At 39.1% G+C, this 13863-nt stretch overlaps 1 protein-coding gene across 3 annotated transcripts in view; it reads left to right on the top strand.

Annotated features, from left to right (window-relative positions):
* PRR16 (proline rich 16) overlaps positions 1-8297 on the top strand; it is a 399363-nt gene extending 391066 nt beyond the window's left edge. For all 3 annotated transcript variants that reach the window (XM_068247078.1, XM_068247090.1, XM_068247082.1), the window contains exon 3: positions 4417-8297. The gene's annotated coding sequence lies outside the window, so the exon portion shown is untranslated. The remainder of the gene's footprint in view (positions 1-4416) is intronic.
* Positions 8298-13863: the final 5566 nt, after the last annotated feature.

Below are 13863 nucleotides of genomic sequence, written 5' to 3'. Positions count from 1 at the left end.
GTGCAATGCTAGTTATACAGCAACGCCATGTGCTGTGACAAAAAGATTGCAAATGTACAATATTATTTTGAATTTTAAAGCTTTGATAGGTGCAAACGGCAGGTGATAAATGGTGTAAGAATCCTGATGTGTCTTGCTACAGTGCTCCTACTATTAATTCACCCGCTTGGTCTCTAAAGCAACTGTAAAGAAATATGAGTTGGAAAAGCAAATGGGACAAAAAAACCCTACTGTGAAATTTAAGAATATTAAAGCCAAAGGGGAGATTTGCAATCACGTAAAAGCTGTGCGGTTTGCAAATTGGCAAGGTGACTTCCAATGCACTTTAATCTTAGCAGAATTTAGTATATCCTTTGTAAGGCATTGATTTCAGTTGTCAATACGGAGAGTCACATGGATAAGGAAATGGAATGATCAAGATATTTTGCCTTCACTGATAATTGTGCATTTCATTATGCTCATTCCATCGCACTCACATTTCTACTTTGACAAGTGCTTTGAAGTTGACAGCAGCAGCTGGTTGAATATTAGATACCGAGAATTCAGAATACACCTTCAGCATTTCATCTTGAGCAGAGATATTCCAGTGGTGTCTGTATTCCATCTTAGAGGTCACCATGCCCTCCATACTTTCTAACCTGTAACATGTAATCAATTATGAAATGTCTATCCCCAAATAACTATTTCGTTTGCTGTTATTTTGGCATGCAATAGATGAAAAATGGCTTTCCCACTGCTAGAAAAAGGCACATTGGCCCAGATTTGAAGCAGGTAAAAACAGCTCAAGACACACCTGTAATTCTATGTAATTAGGGTGTCATTTGGGCACTGCTGTGTAATCAGTGGCTATAGTGGTGCACATAGATCCAGTAGGTAACACTGCTGCTGGAGGGGGAGCTATAGGGGTGTACAGGGTGTAATATGGGTTCCGCTGTGTAATCAGCAGCTATAGCGGCAAACCCAGGTCTAGAAAGTAAGGCTGCTGCTGGCGGGGAAGCTATAATGGTGCACAGGTTGTAATATGGGCGCCGCTGTGTAATCAGTGGCTATAGCAGCACATGCATGTCCGGAAGCCGCCTCTATTTTTTTCTATTTTAGTTGTTTTTAACTTGGATTTATCTGCTTCTGGGTGCCTCTTAACCCCTTTGTTCTTTGGGGTGTATGTTGGTATCTAGTGGTTATGCCACCGACAGGACCTTTGTTGTTTTACCCAAGAGTGCGACCGTATCCAATTCCAGCTGGACACTCAAGTGAAGTTGGGTTTATAGATCTCCACCTGCTTCCAGTGGTTGGTTGGCCCTCCTGCAACCTTTGTGCATACCATAATCTTTGATATCCACTACTATTCCTGTGACATACTAAGGGTGCCCAGGGTGTAATGTGTGCACTGCTGTGTAATCAGCGGCTATAGTGGCACATGCAGGTCCGGAAAGTAATGCTGCTGGCGGGGGAGCTATAGTGATGCCCGTAGTGTAATATGGGTGACGCTGTGTAATCGGCAGCTATAGTGGCACATGCAGGTCCGGAAGGTAATGCTGCTACTGGTGGTGCCAGGGGTGTAATTTTGGTGTGTGTGTGTGTGTCCCTGAAGCTGCTTTTGTCAGACTTGGGGATAGTAGAATATCAGTAAATTTACCATTATTCTATTTTCAGCATTACCATGCGCCCTTTTTAACAGGAATCTTTTTGAAATGTACTCACGTTGATTTGCTTAGGTAGAAGAACACTGCAGATTAGAGGAAAACTTTCTAATCTTACAAACCAGGGCTGGATTTTTCTTTAAAAAAAATTGTCTGCTACTGGTTGTCAAGATTTTGCTACCCTAATCTGAGTTATATTAGCTCATGGCAAGGCTTTCTAGAAGGTTAGAGAAATTGATGTCATGTGAGTGCAGTCATGTGCAGTCTCTTCAGGACAATCATTTTAAAAATATATCAAGGTGGACCTAGGCTTACTACAAAAAGTTCTGACTGCAGGTGTATTTCCCTACTGCTATTGCATGATCACTGTTTCACGTTTAGGAAGCCTTGCAATGATCTGGTATGAATCAGGTGAAGGCTGTAAGCTTTTGTCTCACTAAAGTAAGGCACTTTTTAATACATTATCTTCAGGCTTGTTGGAAACACAGACTTCTCTGTCTTTACTTTCCCCGACCCTACTAAATTAGAGCTGTAGTGGCAGAGCCTTAATACAGTAGGTCAGCTGCCACATGCTAAGCTCCAGAGCAGCATCACTAGCTAGAAAACTACCACTAGTTTAAGGGGTTAAGAGGCGCTCAGAAGTAGATAAAACTAGGCTAAAAACTGCTAAAATAGAAAAACAGAGGTGGTGTACCTCAATAATGAAAAGTTCATACAAATATATATATATATAAATATGAGGCACTCCATACTTATTATTGACGTAAGCCACCTCTATTTTTTCTATTTTCATTGTTTTTAACCTAGATTTATCTACTTCCGGGTGCCTCTTAACTCCTTTGTTCTTTGGGGTGTATGGTGGTATCTAGTGGTTGTGCCACCGACCGGACCTTTGTTGTTTTACCAAAGAGTGCGGCCGTATAAAGCTGGACACTAGAGTGAAGTCATGTTTATAGATCTCCACCTGCTTTCAGTGGTTGGTTGGCCCTCCTGCAACCTTTGTGCATACCATAATCTTTGATATCCACTACTATTCCTGTGACATACTGCACCATTTGGGCTCCTGTTGTCTCTGTGTTCTTCTTTCTTTAGGATGTCTGGTCACCCTTCACTGCACTACCACTTGTCTAATGTTATCAGATCCATAGCTGGAGACTTAAAGGGATACTGTAGGGGGGTCGGGGGAAAATGAGCTGAACTTACCCGGGGCTTCTAATGGTCCCCCGCAGATATCCTGCGTTGGCGCAGCCACTCACCGATGCTCCGGCCCCGCCTCCAGTTCACTTCTGGAATTTCTGACTTTACGTCAGAAAACCACTGCGCCTGCACGCCCGTGTCATCGCTCCTGCTGATGTCACCAGGAGTGTACTGCGCAGACACAGACCATACTGGGCCTGCGCTGTGCGCTCTTGATGACATCAGCGGGATCGAGGACACGGCAACGCAAGCGCAGTGGTTTTCAGACTTTAAAGTCTGAAATTCCGGAAGTGAACTGGAGGCGGGGCCGGAGCATCGGTGAGTGGCTGCGCCAACACAGGATGTCTGCGGGGGACCGTTAGAAGCCCCGGGTAAGTTCAACTCATTTTCCCCTGACCCCCCTACAGTATCCCTTTAAGTAGTTATGAGTTCCTAGTATTTCAAAGTAGTGGCATTAGTTCAGAAAAGAGTTTGCCTTACTTTAGGTTCACTTACACACACACACAAAATCATTCTCTGTACAATATATGAACGACTTTAAGGATTTACTAGTACAGTAATATATAATGTAAATAAAGGTATGTCTAGACTTAGAGAATAACTACAGTAAAAAAATCAAACAAACAAACCCTCTCTCCTGTTGGTACTATCAGAGTCACCTTGTGATCCTGTTGTTTGACTTGTTAAAGGACAACTGTAGAGAGAGGTATGTGGAAGCTGCCATACTTATTCCATTCTAAACAATACCAGTTGCCTGGCTCTCCTGCTGATCCTCTGCCTCTAATACTTTTAGCCACAGCCCCTGAACTAGCATGCAGCAGATCAGATGTTTCTGACATTGTCAGATCTGAAAGAGATTAGCTGCATGCTTGTTTCTGGTGTCATTCAGACACTACTGCAGCCAAATAGATCAGCAGGGCTGCCAGGCAACTGGTATTGTTTAAAAGGAAATAAATATGGCAATCTCCATATCCCTCTCACTACAGTTGTCCTTTAAGTGAGTAAAGTCTTAGTTCCTCTTCCTAGAAGCAAGTGGCATTCTTGTCAATACAAGAAGTAGGATGAATGATATGACATAATTAAAATGAAAAATAAATAATGTATGTACATGACATTTTTAATAATTCTCCTATTTAAAAGTGTGCTGTTTTTGTTTTTAATTATAAATGTTTTAACCTTTGAAAGTGAACCAAATAGTGGCACTTCTCCCTGGAAGTAAAGGAGAAGGAAACCACACCTGTCATCCACACACATAATCTATAGAAGGACAAAATAAAACACTAATGCACGTAGCTAAAAAGAATCCAGCATAAACAGCCCTCTGAGCGCTCCCAACAGCCGTATGTTACTGATAATTGTTCATGGAGAGTATTGCATCAATAAGACATTTGCAGTTTGAAAGGAACAAATTGAAACAAATAATTCTGAAATGAAGTATCACCTACAAAAATAGAACAGTAAACTAGACCTGCAGAGATAAAAAAAAAAAACAGAAACTATCATTCATTTTTGACTATCTGGATTATTTCTTTTAGTGTTTGTGTGTTACACTAATGTCTATATTTTTCCTCAATTGCAGATCCCTGAGGCGGGCGAGACCACCTACAATCAGCTGCTCCTATATAGATTTCTTAGAATTACATACTTCAGTGCTACTTCAACATGGTGAATCAATGGATATATGCTACAAGAGACAGGTTCCATGGGCTACTGGTCACAGCACAATACAGGAAGAATTTCTCAAACAATGTATGCTTTTATGGACATGGCCCTAAATAATTCAAAGCCTATGCTGTTGTTTGCCTCCAAGATTTCCCATATGGAAAGTAATGTAAAGCTAAGTAAATCGATAAGGAGCTGCGTAGATTCCCAAGAAAATGTTGTAGCCACTTATGTCATTACAGAAGGACAACGAAGATCTTCAGTACATTTAGTACATTGAGCTCCACAATCATGGAAAGCCACAGACAATATTATCAATAGGTTTTATAAAGGGCCAGATGCTTTTCATTGCCGTTGAGAAAAAGTCACATCTGTACTATTTAAAGCCATAGAAGACAACAACGATGACCATGTGAAAATGCTGTATCCCTTTCCCTGAATAAGTTATCAGCTGTATTTCAGCAGTTGTGGATTGAATACAATGCATGTCATACATCTGCACTGTCACTTCCATTCAGGTTTATATGTGGCATCATTTGCACAGATGGGCAAGAGATGTTTAAAAAATAGTGCTTACTTCAGGGCCTTGCAAGAGAAATGGATATATTTTACTTAGATTGATGCCTCGCCTGCCCAAACCCCAAAGATTCATTTTATTTTATATACATATATTTGCTACGTGTAAAACACACTATTATAAATATTAGATGATATATGAAATACAGCACAGTATGTAAGCTCAGCCCTTAGTCCATAGTCTGGATGATTTGCCAGAAAAGTATGGTTCCACTTACCTGCATTGATTTCAAACATACAATCAAAATGTGTCTTTAGCTCCTGTGTGCTGATTAGGTGCATGAAAAAATGCAGGGTCTGTGAGCCAATGGAAAAATATATTTTTATTGCATTTTAGGGTCAAACCCACAATCACTCTATCCCTTTTTAGTTGTATTTCTCTATATAAAATTGCCAAGGATTATAACAAAAACACCTGATCACAGGAAAACCAGCTAATTGTAAGTCAGTCTTCAGATAGGAACAGATGATTTCTGTAACGTTTTGATACATTTATGTTATTTATCTCATTTAGTATATAAAAAAAATCAGGAGAAATTACATTGTATTTTAGTTGTTTGGATCACTTTTTTCTTTTACAATTGTGTTATCTTTATAACTCCCTGTCATTGTTTGTTATGTTCGTAAATAAAAATAACCTTTATTTTTGAAATAATCTAAAGATAAAGCTAAAAAATGAAAAAAATGCCATGTTAGGTCATCACAAATATCAGGCTAAAAGCTTTAATATAAATATTATGTACCATATGTAAAATAAAAGTATATTGTAACATTATGTAGTATATTTCTACATGCATACCTGTACAAATAAAAATATTTTTCACTGTATAGATTCAATAAAAAAATATTTTGATATTAAGAATATGGCGAACATTAGAATGCAGGAAAATACCTTTATGGTTGTTTTATGAGAATCTAAAAGAAGTGTTATTCAGGAAAAGAAAGTAGCATATACATAGCAAGAATATGTTGGAAAAGCTCCAAATCATTTTTACCGAAGTAACTTAATTTCTACCTTAATTATTAAACAATTATAGTGCACTAATCCCTATTTAAAGGATAGCGTCACTTTAGTAGAAAAATATACTTAATATGTTATCTCTATAAAAAATTCAGTTACTGGCAGTATTTTTCAATTTATAGAAATTTACTGGCAACAATATATGATTTGTTGTAAAAGATACCCCACAAGATTCTTCTGTGTCTTTACGGTGGCTGAACTTTACTGTGATGACTAATTTCATAAGGTAGGACTAAACACATCTATGGTGATGCATAGTGTTTGCCAATAAAAACAAACAAAAGGCTGGCACCACCGTTAAAATAAGCTATTTTACTTTAAAAATAAACTACATCAAAGGCTTAAAGTGGACCCAAACCAAACATTTTTTTTAATTCAAAATATTTAGTTGCACCACGCTGACACATACAAAGATAAATAAACACTCCTTCAAGCCTATGAGCATTTCAGTTCATGCTTTTCACCCTTCTCTTTTCATTACTAGGGTTATACAGGTGGCAGCTATTAGCAAATCCTCCTTTGCCAGACATCTTCTACTCCACCAGTTTGCCGGATTCTGTCCCGGCAATATGAAAAGAAGGGAGGGGTTCCACCAATAAATGTAAAATATTTTATATTTGTCATCATGCAGCTGAAAAAAGGCTGCTATTTATTATTATAATATAGAAAATAGATTTTATTTCTGAAATCTTATTATTTAATTTGGGTCCACTTTAATGGTAACACTGATCACATTGGCTGATCATTTGGCTACATGGCTTGAAAATGGTTGCAGAGCCAGAAACAGCGGGTTGTTACCATTAAGCCTTTCATGTACTTTCACATTTTAAGAAAAAAAGCTTATTTTAATGGTGATGCCAGCCTTTTGTTTGTGATGCTGATGATCCTAGAGTGTGGGGGTCGGTGGTCTTAGGCACACCTTTCCCTTTGTGGTGAGTGCTGCTCCTAACAGTAATTTCTGCTAATCTAATCACTCTCACCCAGCTCAGCTTAATGTGCCATACGGCTTTCCAATCCACACTTTACATAGCAGCGCTCACTGCTATGTAGGAGCGTGCCTTCCCTAAGTTACGCTCATTGCTTCCTTAGCAACGGGTGTAACTTTCAATGCATGCGGTCCTTTGAAGTATCGCTACCGCAATACTTCACTAACAGCCGCTACTATGACAAGTAACATGTTATGAAAGTTACACACGTTGCTAAGGAAGCAATGCACGTAACTAAAGGAAGGGACGTTCGAACGATGTTATGTAACGATGTTAGAGAGCACTACGGCACATTAGTAGGATGTAGCGTCAAAGAGAGAATGTTGTAAAAATGGTCAAGGTGTGGTGAACATGGTACATAAAAAATAAAAAAATAAACTTTATTTACAAAGCACCTTAAGATATTCCTACTAAAGTTAGTTAGAGATTTTTAAAGTGATCCAGCAAGCCTAGATTTAATTAATGCTTGCTATAAGGTGGTAAAAAAAATAAAAATAACCTGGGTCCCATTGGAACTTAATGAGGTTGCAAAATGGTTAGTAAATTAGTAGTTGGGCAGGTGAAGTGTTATGGAGGCATCTGCAGTGGCTTTTTTTAATCAACCTAGTATGTCCTGGATTGAAAAAAAATCCTGTTTTTGATACTTTGTACAACTTAAATCACATAGCCACTAAATCACATACCTCTCAGCACCTATCTGACTATGATCTGATATGATAGTCATTTAATAGCAGACTATTTTATTTAATCCTGTTTAGGTTGCTGGATCACTTATGTCCTCACTGAAGATGCTTGTGGATCTCTGCAGATGCCTTAGTAAATTGGACCCTAAATGTCAATGTAAATTAACCTTTAAGCTGGTTCTCAGTCCAAATGCAAAATTCCCATAGGCAAAAAAAATAAATAAATAACATACTTAGGAACTCTTTGTGCACGGCACTGAAGGCAGAATGATCTAAAAGACGAATTCCTCTCTGATGTCATAAATTTACAGTACTTCAAACTGATTCATATAATACTTAATGAACACTTTACCATAATTCTGCATAATAAAATAACAATTTATTTATTTGTCTGTTATTCAGGCAGAGCAAATTTCCCTATCAAGGCTGATAATAAATGGAAACTTTTTAAGTATGGTATATTACTTAGTAGCCTTCCGTAATGATCAAAAATGTTGTATGCCTAGAATGTGTACATTGAAAGTTCATTGCATACATGTGTAATTTTAAAATTATTTTGGAATAAAACTGAATTTTACATTTTTAATAAAAGGTGTTATTTTCAAATTAGATTAAAGGTTTCTCCCTGTTTCTTGGCACTCTTTTTAATTTGAATTGATTGTGTCTTATGTACAAACATATATTTATTAATTTCTAAGTGTTGCCATAAGAAATGCTTTAAAGTAGAACTCCTTGGAAAATTATTTTTCTAAAAAAGACCTGGGACCCACTCACAGATTCTATCATGCCTTCACCTGATATGGCTCCATACAGATAATATTTACAAAGAAAGTTAATCAATTCTGACCTGTAAAGCAAAGTGACAAATACATGCACAGAATGCACACACTTTCTCAGGTTTTTTTTTCTACATCATTTCCTGATTTGGTGGTCTTCCCATGGAATTTTGGAGAGTTTGGCTGCTGTAGCTGCTCTCCAGAAAGTACAACAAACTATCAGATTGTCTTCCCCATTGATAGCTCTCAGATGTGGAACCTACCCTATATCCCTATTAAAATTAAAGAAACAAATACATAAAAATAAAAGTCCAATATTGTCTGGGGTGGATATAAAAAAATGATGGAGAATGAAAAATATCCATCGGTAATGCAACAAATAAACAAGGGTCTTTACATTCTAGACTTAGATATTAACATAAACTTAGTACAAATAAATCATGTAACAACACTCTGTTATATAACTAATGTTGGCAACACCTGATGCATGGTTCATGGGTCATGCCGCTTCCTCGGAGGGTCAAAGCAGCATGGGCATGAGAAATACTTTATACATTCTGTAAATTGGGGTTGATGCAAAAGCTGGACCCTGCTCATCTATTACCAAAGCTGCATTAAAAAAAATGTCAGACAATGGATCTGATACAATTTACATTTTCTCCTAGGTGATAATTTTACATCTTTTAATTAAAATGCCTTTTAAGCCACCAGCAAGCATTTTATTTAAAATATGTACAATTATCTCTTAGAAGATAATTTCTCATCTGTGTTTTAAATTAAAATAACTGTTCAGGTCTTTGCAATGGAAAAAGTACCAAAAAGTAGGTGAAAAGGTACAATCAAAATTATTTTCAAGTATTTTTTTTATTTATTTTTGCTTGCTGGTAGTTGAAATGGCATTTTATTGACAATTTTGGAAATATTAACTAGGAGAAAACTCAGGAGAAAGAGTGAATTGGATATGGGCCAGTATGTGCTTAGCTATCTGTCTGGAAGTCCCCTGTGAGCTTTATATTGGAAAGCATTAACTAACATGTGACTAAATATTCAGCGCTTTCATGCATTTTACATTTTTGTAAATATGTTATTATGACCCATATGCAATTAACTTTTTCGCCTGAGTTTTCGCCTAGGTGATATTTTCTTACCTTATCATAAAATGCCATTTACACCACCAGCAAGCAAGAAAATAAAATAATTTTGATAGTACTTTTTCACTTTTTCAATTGTAAAATGCTGTAATGTTATTTTAAAGAGAATATGAAAATTACCTCCTAGGAGATAACTCAGGAGATAAAGTTAATTGCATATGGGCCTATGTCTTTTCACTGGACAACACTGCAGATATGACACTTTGATGTAATGTAAAGTAATCAGTGCACAATTTGTATAGGAGTGTAAATTTGCTGTCCCATCAAAATAACTCACCACGTAATTAATAAAATTGCTTTTTTTAATATTATTAAGTAAATGATTTAGTCAGTGTTTGCCCACAGTAAAATCTTTCCTCGCCCTGATTTGCATTTTTTTAATTTATCACAGCTGGCGACATCTTTAGTTCTGTCAGGTGATGTTTGCAGAATGTTCATTTACTGAGCATTCTATACACAGAGAGAAATACTGCTTGCTTGGCAGTTTGAAAAAAGCTGTTTTTTCCCACAATGCAATGGGGTTTACAGACAGTAAACTGTCAGGGCCATGGCCCTGACATCACACTGTGGGAGGGGTTTAACCAAAATATCAGCCATACTGATCACTCCTGATGATCTATTCAAGAAAAGGTTAAGACTTCTCACGGCAAAGGGGGTAGAGGCTACTTATTAAGATGAAGTTCAATCCTGGGTTAAAGAGGAACTCCAGTGAAAATAATGTAATTAAAAAGTGCTTAATTTTTACAATAATTATGTACAAATGATTTAGTCAGTGTTTGCCCATTGTAAACTCTTTCCTCTCCCTGATATACATTCTGACATTTATCATGTGGTGACATTTTTACTGCTGGCAGGTAATGTCACTGGAAGGAGATGCTGCTTTCTTTATGGCCGTTGGAAACAGCTGTTATTTCCCAAAATGCAACAAGGCTCTCACAGTGTGATGTCAGGACCTCAGAGCTGTGAGGCGCTGACATCACACTGTGGGAGGGGTTTCACCACAATATCAGCCATACAGAGCCCCCGGATGATCCATTTGAGAAAAGGTAAAGATTTCTCATGGGAAAGGGGGTATCATCTACTGATTGGAATGTAGTTCAGTTTTTGATTCTCGAACAATCCAATTTAGTGGACACTCTGCTATGGGTGCACAGCAGTATTTATATATAAGACAGTTCAAATGTCAACCCTCTGCAGCACAGCAAGTGTTGGGTTTAGTAAATGCAGCACTCTTCTAGCATATCTGTCCTATACACCTTCAATAAACAGACTCAAGCTAGTGCATGTACATATAACATAATTGCCACCACCAATTACCGTGCCTTTCAATTCTGCAAAACCTTTCTGTGAGCTGTGAGTGTGAACAAACCATGCACCCCCCCCCCTCCCCCCTTATACACAATGCTCACCAGATATAAAACCATTCCAGGCATTACATAACATCTACTTGGTATCCAAACTGGACTGTGGGCAGGTAAAGATTACCTCAAAAAAGCAGAGTACCGTTCATAGCATTCCAAAAGTTTTAATATCAAATTTAAAATCAGAGATACACTCACAAACATCCAGAATTTGACTGCATGTGCAAGTATGTGTGGTCTTCTCCTGCAGTGTCCCACATTAGCCTGCTTTCCGTTCCTCACTGCTGTATAGCTGCTTCCCCACCATGGAAAACCACGCTCTGGCTCACTATTTTTTCGAGATACTGTATACATATATATATATATATATATATATATATATATATATATATGTGTGTGTGTGTGTGTGTGTGTGTGTGTATTTGATCTATTGTCTCAGTTAGTTCATTAACCATGTATAGATCAGATTAGATTTGTGGGCTTGACAACTGCAAAAGGCCAAACAATCTGCCTGAAGAAATGCCAGTTTTAATAGCTATTTTAGAACATAAAATGTGTTTGATGTCGTTTGAGGATGCACATTGTTTTCCTTTCTTTTCCGGCATTTAGTGGCACCTAGAATAATTCTACAGTGACATGTTGTTTCTTCCTTCTCATTAGCTGTAGCCTTATGACCACGTAGCTACTGCTAGCCTCTGCTATCGCTCCCTGATGAAAGTCTTCATGTTATTATTGATGTGTTTATTGGTTTTAAAGAAACAGTTAGGTAAATAATACATTTATCAGCTAAATAATTAGAATACATTTGATCTATTACATCTTCAACAAACATAATACCACGTTCAATATAATCTGCACATTTTCTCCACAGCTAAATGATTGTGGTAATGCTAAATATTCTTACTTAAGGAATAACTGAAGAGAGTATTGGTGTATATCAGGGGTGCCCACACCTTTTCGGTCTGTGAGCTACCTTGATAACTACCAAGTCAATGTGATCTACTACATACCCTTCCCCCCAAGGAAAAAAAAACATACAGAAAGTGGGGAAAATGGACTGGTATCAACTAGTAACAATTAATACAACTCTCCTGTGGCAATCGTGCATGATGTGTAATCAATAGATCCAGAGAGTCTTGTATGGGGCACATACTACCACTTTCTGTGTCAGGAGACAATTCTTGTACCAATGAAGTCTGCTGTGATCTGTTAATCTCAGAAGGATCACAAAGATGCTGAAAGTGGGAGAAGTAGATGTACTCACTTGGTTTGGTACGAAATGGAAGGTAGGAGACTCCCAGGTGGGTACTCGTGACTTGGTTTAAAGTGATCCTTAAGCCAACTGAAAAAAATGAGATTTACTCACCTGGGGCTTCCCTCAGCCCCCAGCAGCCGAATGGTGCCCTCGCAGCTCCGCTCCGATGTCCCAGGACCCGCCGGCGAGCACTTCCGGTTTGGCCGTCACCGGCCGACAGGCATGGAAACGCGAGTGATTGTTCGCGTTCCCAGCCTGTATATCGCCCCCTATGCTGCTATTGTGGCCAGCTGGTCGCAATAGCAGCATAGGGGGCGATATACAGGCTGGGAACGCGAACAATCACTCGCGTTCCCATGTCTGTCGGCCGGTGACGGCCAAACCGGAAGTGCTCGCCGGCGGGTCCTGGGACATCGGAGCGGAGCTGCGAGGGCACCGATCGGCTGCTGGGGGCTGAGGGAAGCCCCAGGTGAGTAAATCTCGTTTTTTTTAGTTGGCTTAAGGATCACTTTAAGGAAATGACATATACACGTATAACTGTTATATAATTATATATGTATAAAGTTAAGGAGAGATCCTACCTTAGTAAGTAGTCATTCACGAATTCAAAAGGAAAATACTTTATTGGGGCACTTAAGCCAATGAAAGCGGCTCCTGGCCGGCTCACATGACTCTGCCGTCATAGAGATGGCAGAGTGGATGTCAGAAGGATCCTGACGTGCGGTGATGACGGCGGTTGCGGCAGGTATGCGCTGCGATTCGTCGGGATTCCATTGTCCAGTGGTCTATGGTCCTTAAGGGGGCAGAGACCGCTGGTACTTAAGTGGTTAACCACCTCCGTACTGCAGTCTCTTCCCCCTTAAGGACCAGAGACTGCTGGAACGGTAAAACGACACCTCCAGACGAATTGCAGCACATACCCGCCGCTCTCGACGCTGTCTCATCACCGCAGGCTTCTCTTTCGGCCATCTCTATGACAGCAGAGCGATGTCAGCTGGTCTGGAGACTCTTTCATTGGCTCCTGACGCTGTCTATCAGTGGGAGCTAATGTGTTTGGCTCTCAGTGATCATGCAGTCAGGAGCCAATGGAAGCGGCTCCTGACCTGCTTACAGAGCTCTGCCGCCTTATAGATGGCAGAGCATGTGAATTGCGGCGGGTTCAGAGTGGCGAGATCGGCAGAATCGGGGGTAACTGCCGGGATACCTTATTCATCAGGATTGAATCTTTGTCCAGTCAGAGTGGCAGCACCACCTGCTGGACATAGATTCATACTGCGTCGGTCCGGAACTAGTAAAGACTGATACCACCTCCAAAGTCCAAAGCAGTATTGAGTTCAGTACATTACAGCATTAACAATATTTCAAATCAAAATGATCCTTAATTGAAAAAAAAATGTAATAATAAAACCAAATGCAAAACAATAATATACGATTTTACCTATCGCTAAGGGCCCGTTTGTACTGTAGCCGGTGTGCATCTCCAGGACGCATACCAGCACTTGCTGTGAAGCATGAACACATCTGGATCCCTCTAGCCATGCCATGCACAGTTATA

The sequence above is a fragment of the Hyperolius riggenbachi genome, chromosome 1, assembly GCF_040937935.1.
Source record: "Hyperolius riggenbachi isolate aHypRig1 chromosome 1, aHypRig1.pri, whole genome shotgun sequence".
NCBI lineage: Eukaryota > Metazoa > Chordata > Amphibia > Anura > Hyperoliidae > Hyperolius > Hyperolius riggenbachi.
This window is presented reverse-complemented; position numbering and strand designations above follow the sequence as displayed.